Source organism: Cervus canadensis, chromosome 1 (assembly GCF_019320065.1).
Source record: "Cervus canadensis isolate Bull #8, Minnesota chromosome 1, ASM1932006v1, whole genome shotgun sequence".
Classification (NCBI taxonomy): Eukaryota; Metazoa; Chordata; class Mammalia; order Artiodactyla; family Cervidae; genus Cervus; species Cervus canadensis.
The window spans coordinates 54,887,696-54,899,727 of NC_057386.1; the positions used below are offsets into that span (position 1 = coordinate 54,887,696).

Sequence of the window (12,032 nt, forward strand, 5' to 3'; positions counted from 1 at the left end):
GGTTTGCATTTTTTTTTTTCTTGATGATACTATTTCTTGTGAATGAAGAACATGAAAATAGAACTCACTGCCTACTCCACTTCTGCTTAGAAAACTGTCCTTCAGCTTTGCTCATTTGTATCCATCCTTTAAACCTTTCCACAGCCCACTTCTCCTCCTCCCTAAGGCAGCCAAACTCCCTTCTTCCATCTGACAACACGTCTCCCACACACCTTATATAATACTGGAAAAGAAGAGGCCTTACATATCACCAAGTGTAATATTTTGAATTAATTTTCAAGCCAAATTTGCTCAATTTTCCTTAGCCATAAATAAAAAGAAGATTAGAACTTTGTAAACCAGTTTTCAAGCAAGCATGTGTCTTAATATGGAGCTACCCTGGTGGTTCAGATGAAAGAATCTGCCTGCAGTGCAGAAGACCTGGGTTCAATCCCTGGATAGGGAAGATCCCCTGGAGAAGGAAATGGCTACCCACTGTAGTACTCTTGCCTGGAGAATTCAATGGACAGAGGAGCCTGGTGGGCTATAGCCCATGGGGTTGCAAAGAGTCAGACACGACTGAGCAACTTTCACTTTCACTTTTTTCACCTTTCATATCTAAATATTAGTCACTTAAATACAAATAAAAGATGCAAACTGTATATAGAGTGGATAAACAACAAGATCCTGCTGTATAGTACAAGGAAGTATATTCAGTCTCCTGTGACAAACAATATTGGAAAAGAAGAATAAAAATAGATACAAATAATATATACCTGATGCAATAATTTAAACATTATGAAAGTATTTAGAGTAAGATTAATAGTGTTTTGAGAAAGGGAAGTATCATATGACATCCCTTGTACGTGGAATCTAAAAAGAAATGATACGCGTGAAGTTTCTATAAAACAGAAACAGACTCACAAACTTAGAGAACAAGCTTATAGTTGCTGGGGGGAAGGATGGGGGAAGGGGTAGTCAGGGAGTTTAGAATGGACATGACACACAGCTGTATTTAAAATGGATCACTGACAAGGACCTCCTATATGACACATGGAACTCTGCTCAGTGTTATGTGGCAGCCTGGATGGGAGGGGCATTTGGGGAAGAATGGATGCTTGTATGTGAATGACTGGCTCCCTTTGCTGGTCACCTGAGACTATCACTATATTGTTTGTTAATCGGCTATATTCCAATACAAAATTAAAAGCTTTAAAAAAATTAAGAGTGTTTTTTCTCAAGCTCCAATTCTGCTCTTTTCAATGTACCCACTGTTAAAAATAAAATTGTCATTCTATATATTTTATTTATTTATGCAAGATTATACCAATTACATACACATATAATTTTATTTTAAAAGCAAGATCACAATGTGTGTTATTATGGATTTTTTTCACTTCACTCTATTTCGTGAATACATTTTCAAGTCAACACTCAAAGATATAACTCAGTTTTTAAAATAAGTACATTGTATTCCATACTAGGAATGTGTATCATTTCCTCAAACATTCTCACATTGACAGAAGTTCCAATTTTCCCAGGTTTTTTGCTAATAAAATGATGTCTTTATAAACATTCATATGTCTATATTTTATTTTTAAAATGAATTCCTGGAGGTAGGATTGCTTGGTTAAAGGATGTCTGCATTATAAATTTTAATATATACTGCCAGAAGGCTATTTAAAAATTGTTGCAAGTTAAACCTTTCAACAATGCCTGAGTAGACTTGTTATTTCCCTGTTTCATGAAATGTTAAAATTTTTCAGTTGGAAGGAAAAATTTTGTCTTTTAAAAATGTGTGTTTATTTTGTGTTTTGTCAATTATTCTGCTTGATTCTATTTTCATATGGGGCTCTAGCATTTCATTTTCTGTGATTGTTTCTTCAGATACATTTGTTCATTTTTATTGTTTTATTTATTCTTTCCTAATCAATTTGAAGGACCTCTTTATAAATTAATAAAAATTATTCTTTGCCCCTCACATGTAACACACATAGTTTGTAGTTTCCCATTTATCTTTTATTTTTTGATTTTGTATATAGTATATTTGCCATAAAAATGTTTCTAAGTTTTATGGAATTAAATAAGTTAAAAAATGCTCCTAGATTTCCTGCTTTCCTTAAGCAAATGTTGATAAGGAGTGGGTATTTTTTGAAACTCTTTATTTTGTGTTGTGGTATAGCTGATTAACAAACAAAGTGGCAATAATTTCAGGTGAACAGAGAAGGACTCAGCCATAAATACACATGAATCTATTCTCCCCCAAACTCCCTTCCCTTCCAGGCTCCCACATAACATTGAGCAGAGTTCCATGTGCTATACAGTAGGTCCTCATTGGTTATCCATTTTAAGTAGAGCAGTGTGTACATGTCCATCCCAAACTCCCTAACTATCCCTTCCCCCTAACAACAATAAATTCTCCTCTAAGTCTGGGAGCCTGTTTCTGTCTTATAAGTAAGTTCATTTGTATCACGTCTTCTTAGATCCCACATATCAGGGATATCATACTGTATTTCTCCTTTTCTGTCTGACTTACTCCACTCAGTATGATACGCTCTAGGTCAAGAAGTGGATATTTTAAATAGAAGATTTTACATACAAATTCTCATATTTTTCTCATTTTGAAGAACCCATTTAGACTTAAAACCTTAGGCTAGATTTCATTGCACATAAGGAGTTTTCTCACAGCGTGTTCTCCTCTATTCAGAAGTGTGTCTTCATGAATCACAAGTTTAAATGACTGTACCAGTTGTGGATTTATTGCATCTTAGTCTGAAATATACTCTTCTTCACTGTGCCTTGGATTCTGGAGCTGGTTCCTGTAGACGTTTCTTCTTCCCAGCTGGCACAACGTAGTTTGGATAATAAAGTGTGCTGGCGCAGTTCTGCAAGACCAGGGCAGGAAGAGGTTTTCCTTCTTCCAGTCTGCTGTGACAGCCACCACGTTGGTGTGTGTGCCTGTGCGTGTGCAGATAATGGTGGGAGACGTGCTCACCTCTGCAGCCTCATGGTCTGGTTGCAGCCGTCACTCTCCAGCAGTTTTTTCTTCCATCAGCAGCTGGCTGGCCTCTAGTCTAGCTGGAGGGGCTGCCCATTGCCAAGTTGCTTCACCACAACTGGCTGTGCACTCCTGCAGCAGCCATACTTTTTCTTAGAGATTTGAAGTTTCTGTATTCCTTCCTTGTTTGTTTCCCCTGAGTCCTAGAAACAGTGCTGCTTGCTGCAATTACAACTTCAATTGCTCTATGCCATAGAATTCTCTCTGACTGCTTTTAGTGTTAACCATTCTTTACTCTTTATATTAAAATTTTATATTAAATTTTCCTTGTTAAATTACTGGTGTGATGTCTGCCTCTTGAGTTGGCCTCATCTGAAATGTAAACATAATGTTAAGGTTTCTGGGAGAAAGCAGATAATCCTGGCTACTGTGCATCAATAAGGATGGGTATGTAGATTTACCATAGAAGACAAAGTTACAAATATTCACCGCAGTGACAAATGAAGGCAATGTGATAGGTAGATAAAATTCCCAGTTATAGAACGTGTAGTAGTTTCCCAATCTATTGTAGTTTGTGTTTTGCCTTACCATGTTTGTCATAACTATGGATCACCTATACTTTTATTATTAATATTTTCCCTTCAACCAAACCATAATTACTTGCTTTTAATTTTCATACAGTCTTAGATTCACAGAAAAATTAAGCAGATTGTGCAGATCAATCCATTCTAAACTTAAATAACTTATTCAACAATTAACTTATAAAATGGTAGATAGTAAGAAAATATATTTGCCACAAAGAATCAACTGATAAAAAGTATTTAAATATTAAAATGAAATATTCACATATGAACAAAAATCATTCATGTATTATAACATTATATGTACTGTGTTTGAGAAAGAGTACACCAGAATATCTCAGAGGCAAGTCTCCTTCTATCCCTCAAATTCTGGACTATGGGCACAACTGTGTTCACATGCTTTTTGTTGGTTTATTTAAGGAGAGGGGAAGATCAATCATTCCAAAAAGCTATGTTTTATAAACAACAAGAATATCTACCTATCTATCTAAACATCTACATTTGCATTTGTGTACGTATCCACAAATATTTCTGAATACATGGCTAGTATCTAACATAACGTCTCAATCTATATACCATCATTTCCTTTTTACTGGGGATTTGTTCACTTACTTGACGGACTGACATAAATCAGCCCCATCATTATCCCTCAGCTATTCCTGACATTTTTATTTAAAACATAACCTTGAAAGGACAAAAACAAATTGCTTTCTCCATACTCTGTAAAACTCTATGGCAATCAAATAGTGCTATTCATGATTCATCAGCTATCAGGAAATGCTTTCAGGGAAGATAATGAGGAAGAAATTTCAAGGATTTTCTACTTTTGTTGAGTTCGAGCAAAGCAGGTGGGGTTGCTGTTGCCACAGTAACAGATCTGTCTGCATTAGTTCATAGCTTTGTCTTTAATAATAAGAAATTGGGTTCTCTGTGTGTGTGTGCATGAATGTTTGTGTACTCCTATTCCACTCAACATTAGATTTGTGAGCTAGCTTTATTGTAATGGGATATGTACATACAGATCAATTTAAGGGCTAAATCAGTCTATTTTTAGACCTAAGGAATAGATTGTTCCCTCTTTTTACTAATAGCAATAACATTGCAATGAACATACATGTACATATCTCCTTGAACATGGAAAATAATCTTTAGAGAGTTTAAAATGGAATTTATGAGTTAGGGTTAGTATTTTATTAATTTTCAATTTTATTGGATGGACCAAAATTAAATTGATTGTATAAAAGTACAATATATCTTTGTATTTATACAATACTGTATAAAAAGCAATATATGTTTCTATTTTCCCATATTGTTTCCGAAAGTTAATTTCATGAATTTTATTAATTTCATCCAGTTAAATGAATGTGTGAAATACTGTCACATTTTAAATCTACACTTTCTCAACTGGTAGTGAAATATAGTATTTTTCATATATTTATTGACCATTTATGTTTTCTTCTTTGTAAATTGCTATTGCAATATCCTTTGCTGATTTTCATGATCCCATGCCAGCCTTTTAGGCATATCTTTTCTATTTATTTATAGCAGTTCTATTAATATTTTTCTATTCCTACATGGCAGTTCATCAGTTCGCACAGGCAGGGTTCTGCTGTGTTAACAACCTCCATTCTCAGGGCGTCATGCAACAAAGGTTATAGAAAGTCTACTGTGGGTTCAGATGTCTCTTCGGGAAAGCTGTCCTCTGTGTAAACATTCAGCAATCTAGACCACTCTCAGCACAAATTCTCCTTCATAATTCCTGTGAAGGGAAAGAGAGCTGGAAGTTCTCACACTGGCAATTAAATTCTTATAAACTGATAATATGATAATATGTCTAGAAATGACACATTACCTTCTCTCACAACACATTGGCCAGAACCAGCCACGTGGCCCAGTTTAACTGCTTGGGGTGGGAAAGTGTAATACTGGTACATGCATAAAAGGAGAAAAGGGTGGCTTATGAAGATTACTAGACATTTTACCACAGAAAGATTTAAAACAGTGTGGGCATTTATTCTTCCTGATAAACTTTACAATTATTTTAAGTTCTCTCCCCAAATAGCATTGGAGCTTTAATTAATATGGCTACACAGTTTCAGAAGAGAAGACTCTTGAGCGATCCTTGGACAAGAAGGAGATCAAACCAGTCAATCCTAAAGGAAATCAGCCCTGAATATTCACTGGAAGGACTGATGGTGAAGCTGAAGCTCCAATACTCAGGCCACCTGATGTGAACAGGCTCACTGGAAAAGCCCTGATGCTGGGAAAGATTGAGGGCAGGAGGAGAAGGGGGCAACAGAGGATGAGATGGTTGGATGGCATCACAGACTTGATGGACATGGGTTTGAGCAAGCTCTGGGGATAGTGAAGGACAGGGAAGCCTGACGTGCTACAGTCCTTGAGGTCGCAAAGAGTTGGATATGACGACTGAGTGACTGAAGGACAATTACAACAATATGACAACTGAAAGAACGCTCCTTTTAGTTTGAATAGATTGCGAGAATAGAATGGAATAGAATGCTCCTTTTAGTCTAATGGATTATTTTAGATTTTTCCAGGTAATAATATTGAATATAATATATTCAATAATAATATTGAAAACAATACCTTTACCCAGTTCTTTCTCATGTCTGTATATTTTTTGTATAAATAAATATCATTTTTCTGTTTAAGTAACAACAGTTTCAATAGTAGACCATCAGGCTCCTCTGTTAGCAACAGTTAGAACTGGACATGGAATAACAGACTGGCTCCAAATAGGGAAAGGAGTACGTCAAGGCTGTATATTGTCACCCTGCTTATTTAACTTATTTTCAGAGTACATCATGAGAAATGCTGGGCTGGAGGAAGCACAAGCTGACTCAAGATTGCCGGGAGGAATATCAATAAACTCAGATATGCAGATGACACAACCCTTATGGCAGAAAGTGAAGAAGAACTAAAGAGCCTCTTGATGAAAGTGAAAGAGGAGAGTGAAAAAGCTGGCTTAAAACTCAACATTCAGAAAAAGATCATGGCATCTGGTCCCATCACTTCATGGCAAATAGATGGGGAAATAGTGGAAACAGTGACAGACTATTTTTTTGTGCTCCAAAATCACTGCAGATGGTGACTGCAGCCATGAAATTAAAAGACACTTGCTCCTTGAAAGAAAAGTTATGACCAACATAGACAGCATATTAAAAAGCAGAGACATTACTTTGCCAACAAAGATCCATCCAGTCAAAGCTATGGTTTTTCCAGTGGTCATGTATGGATGTGAGAGTTGGACTATAAAGAAAGCAGAGCGCTGAAAAATTGATGCTTTTGAACTGTGGTGTTGGAGACGACTCTTGAAAGTCCCTTGGACTTCAATGAGATCCAACCAGTCCATCCAAAAGGAAATCAGTCCTGAATGTTCATTGGAGGGACTGATGCTGAAGCCTAAACTCCAATACTTTGGCCACCTGCAAAATACTGACTCATTTGAAAAGACCCTGATGCTGGGAAAGATTGAAGGCAGGTGGATAAGGGGATGATAGAGGATGAGATGGTTGAATGGCATCACTGACTCAACGGACATGAGTTTGAGTAAACTCTGGGAGTTGGCAATGGACAGGGAGGCCTGGTGTGCTGTGGTCCATGGGGTCACAAAGATTCAGACATGACTGAGCGACTGAACTGAACTGAACTGAACTGAACTGAGGCTCCTCTGTCTCAGGCAAGAATACTGGAGTGGGTAGCCATTCCTTTCTCCAGGGGATCTTCCTGACCCAGGGATCAAACCCAAGTCTCCTGCATTGCAGGCAGATTTTTTATCATCTGAGTCACCAGGGAAGACCATAGTGGTAATATTCACATGCAATGTTATCTTATCACTATAATGAGAATGACTTTAGAATTTTACAATTGAAAATGACATTTATTATCAGTTTATTATCTCACAGTCTACATGATTAAGGTACTAAGATGATTAGAAGTAGATATTAAGTTTTATAAGTTATCTTTTGAGCATCAAGATAATCACATGATTTATCTATTTTGACCTACTGATATGATGAATTAGATTAAAAATTTTTCCAATTACAAAGCTAACTGAGTCACATTATACTTTTAATTGTTTATGGATTGAGTTTACTGTTATCTAGAATTTTTCCATCAGTGTTTTTAGATATGTGCTTAGTTGCTCAGTCATGTCTGACTCTTTGTGACCCCATGGTGGCTCTGTCCATGAGATGCTGCAGGCAAGAATATTGGAGTGGGTTGCCATGCCTTCCTCCAGGGGATCCACCCAGCCCAACCTAGGTCTCCCATGTTGCAGGTAGATTCTTTACTGTCTGAGTCATCAGGGACGCCCCTGGCCTAAACTTTAGTTCTCTTTGTGCTATCTTACATCTTGCTGTCAAGATCTGCCAGCTTTGTATGATGAATTGCAGGGTTATATCTTTTTTATTTTCACTACAATAGTTTAGGTGGCATTTGAATTTTCTGCTAATTAAAATTTTGCAAGGAATCACTTATAACAATATTTGGAACTGGAATTGATTTTTAATTTTATTTCTCAATTCCTTCTTCATTCATTTTTTTATTCTCTTACCCTTCTTGGGACAATTTTGGTCATTTTTGTTTGCTTAGAAAATAGCCATTTTATTGTAATTTTCAAATATAAGCACAGAATTATAGACTATCCAACCATTTAAAATATCCTCTACATTGATGGTAACATTTCTTTCTATACTACTTTTGGGGATTATATTCTCCTTATAGCATATCTTTATTATTTCTTTCTTCTTGCCACTCTTTGTCTAACTTGATGTTAGTTTTTTATAAATTAGTGTGCTGAATGCTTGATTTGTTTTCATCTCTTATTTAATGATGACATCAATTATAGTATAAAATTTCATCACAATAAATTAGTCCATATCGCATAAGTTGTACCATAAACTATTCTCTTCACTGTTGCTATACATATTGTCTTGTAAAATCAGCTTTATTTTCTTCTCTTGCCCAACTGTTATTTCAAAAAGTCTTTTCTATTTTTAAATGATTGATATTTTGGTTGGCAATTTTGTTTTTATTTCAGGCTTACTGCATTATTTATATGGTCATTTTATGTCTTTTTTTTTTTTTTTTGCTGTGAAATATTTTAAAGTTTCTTTACCTTGTTCTGTTAATAGCGTGTGCTGATTTTAATGTGTTCTAGGGCAATTTGAAGCATATGTTATTCCTATTTGCAGGGTACAGAGATATACATCCTTCTAATAACTTTTGTCTCTAAGCTCAAAGTTGACCCCTCACAATCCATGCTCCATGCTGCTGTTGAGGAGGATTGAGGAGGAAGGTTCACGAAAGAAACTGGATTGGGCTATAATTAGGCATAGCGAGAAGCATCAAATGTCTGTGGGTAACTGAGACACTATGTGAGAATTGCCTCAATATATCTGGTTTTGTTTCCTTTTACATGCCTTAGCATTCTGCATTTTTTATTATGTTCTGAATTCTCTAGATCATAGAATATTTTACATATTAAAAAACAAAGTGCACTAGTTAAACAGTCGGAACCACAGTCCTTGCTGTTCTTATTTTTTGCTGCTGTTGTTTGGATTTTATTTCATAATCATACATTTAACTTTGCAATCCAGTTAAACTTGGAAGGGGATGAGGAAAATACGAAACTCAAAGGACTGCAGTGAGAGCACAAAGATTTTAGGATATTTCGAGCAGATGGGGGTGAAAGGGTGCTCTCCTCAGCTACAGAAGGACTGGTCTGGTGGTGACGTTAAACACAGGTCAAATTTATGGGATTTGTCCACAGTCAGCAATGGTGATCTTGCTGATCTTGCCATTCCAGGACCCAAAGAGGTCCATGTCTCCCACAATGTTCATGCTCTCTCTCACTTTGCCAAAGACCACATGCTGGCCATCCAACCACACAGTCTTGGCAGTGCAGATGAAAAAATGGGAATCATTTGTGTTGGGGCCAACGTTTGCCATGGATAAGATGCCAGGACCCATATGCTTCAGGATGAAACTCATCAACAAAACTCTTCCCATAGATGGACTTGCCACCAGTGCCTTTATGGCATATGAAGTCACCACCCTGGCACATAAATCCCAGAATTATTCTGTGAAAGCAGGACTGGCATGTAATAAATCATCAACAAATAATTTTTGAATAAACAAGTTTTTGGGGTACTTAATTTTCATAAATAAGATTTAACGTTCAAGTGAAAGTTTCTACATTGTAAGACTCATAAACAGAAGGACTTGAATTTGAACCTAGATCTTCTGATACTGAATCAGAATTTTTCTACTGAAGTGCTTCTTAAAATTTTGCAAATTCCTTTTGCAGCCAAACAAGAACAGGCAGAGTTAAGGTAAAATTCTGCAAAATTTAATGGATTTGGGGTTTTGCCAGTTTTTCATTTGGCATCTATCTCACATACATTAAGTTTTTGTAAAATAGTTATATATATATATATATGTATATACCTATATGAAATTGAAACAGTAATTATCTCCGTATTTTAAAACAGAGCAAAGGATTGACAAAGAATTACTGAATGGGATGAGAAATATATGCAGTTTTCGTGCGTGCATGCTAAGTTGCTTCAGTTGTGTCAGACTCTTTGTGACCTTATGGACTGTAGCCCACCTGGGCTCCTCTGTCCATGGGATTCTCTAGACAAGAATACTGGAGTGGGTTGCTATGCCTCCTCCGGGGGATCTTCCTGACCCAAGAATTGAACCTGTGTCTCTAATGTCTCCTGCATTGGCACGTGGGTTCTTTACCACTATTGCCACCTGGGAAGCCCTAGTTACTTAATCTATGCACACTTACATAAGAAACAACCAAAAATATTACAAATATTGGTTCTAGGATGAACTTTTATTTTGTTCTTACGTAGGAACTGGTTGAACTAAAAGTAGGAAACAGCAAAGAGTAATGTCTCTCTTGGTTCTATTTGGATAGCATTTAAAAAATTATTTTCATTTATATTTTCCATTGATTCTTTTCTGCATTCTGTGCTATGTATACCCTATACTTGTTTTTTTTTTTTTTTTCTTTTTACTTGTTTTTTTATAACTTCTTTTTTTTAAAGAATTCTGAGTACTAAAACTAGAGACTTTTCAGTATTTTTTTCTCAGTATGTAATTGCTGAATGTTCAGACCTTAGAGATGCATCATTGATTACATCCCTGGATCTAACTATCTCTAGTCCTATTTATAAAGAAGTTGAGGAGGTTTTCTCTTCTCTCACATACATAGCACGTGTGTGTCCATGCACGCACACACACACACACGCTTCTAGAAGCTCTGTGTGGAGAAGCAGAATGCTCACTCACTGTCGCATATTTCTGGAGGTCCAACCACAATGTCTGACACCAAGCCAGTGCTCAACATCTGTCCAAGGTCTATTTTGTGCTCTCTCTCTTTCTCCATCTGAACTCTGATCTGGGCTAGAGCAGCATGTGGGGATGAAAGTCAAGAGTTTTGGGATTCTGCAGGGTACAATCACCCCAATACCAAAACCAGACAAATGTGTCACACCGAAAAGGAAAATTACAGGTCAATATCATTGATGAATATAAACGTAAAAATCCTCAACAAAATACTAACTCACAGAACCCAACAACACATTAAAAGGAGCATATACTGTGATTAAGTGGGGTTTATTCCAGGGATGCAAGGATTCTTCAATGCAAATCAATGTGATATACCATATTATTAATAACAAATTGAAAGATAAAAAGCATATGATAATCTGTATAGATGCAGAAAAAGCTTTCAACAAAATTCAACACTGGCAATGACAAAGTAGCATTTACCAAGAACATTGCCAATGACTGAACAACAAAGGCATTTGCCATCCGCCTCTATGGAGATTAAACCAAATGCTGCTACTGTTGACCTTCAGCGACCCCTGAGGGAGTTCAGGGTGGAGTGAGGCACTCTGTGCTCCAGGGAATCCGGTGGGACAGATCTTTAGATAGTTGGATGCTTTTCGGAACAGATTTTATGATCTCAATCCCTGCATCTCCTCATATCTAGGGGAGCACTACATCCCTTCCTGGTGACACCAGATCCTCATGACTAACAAAAACCTTTTGTAAAATGAGTGTTTCATGGCACTGAACTCCCCCTTCACCAAAACCTTATATATATTGACTTTCCCCCACTGCCGCTTTGGAGCAGAGCTATCTCTCAGAGCTATCTGAGATGCTGCCTCCCAGGCTGCAGTCCTCATTTTGCCCCAAATAAAACTTAACTCACAACTCTCAAGTTGTACATCTTCTTTTTTTAGTTGACAGTGCCCAGTTTTGAAAAACACTCTCCAGAAAGTGGTCATTGAAGGAATCTACCTCAACATAATAAAGGCCATATATGACAAACTCACAGCAAACATTTTTCTCAATGGTGAAAAACTGAAAGCATTTTCTCTAGATCAGGAATAAGACAAGGGTGCCCACTTTCACCACTATTATTCAGTATA

At 36.7% G+C, this 12,032-nt stretch overlaps 1 pseudogene; it reads right to left on the reverse strand.

The window, feature by feature from the left end:
• Positions 1-9,333: 9,333 nt before the first annotated feature.
• Positions 9,334-9,646, reverse strand: LOC122437130 (annotated as a pseudogene).
• Positions 9,647-12,032: the final 2,386 nt, after the last annotated feature.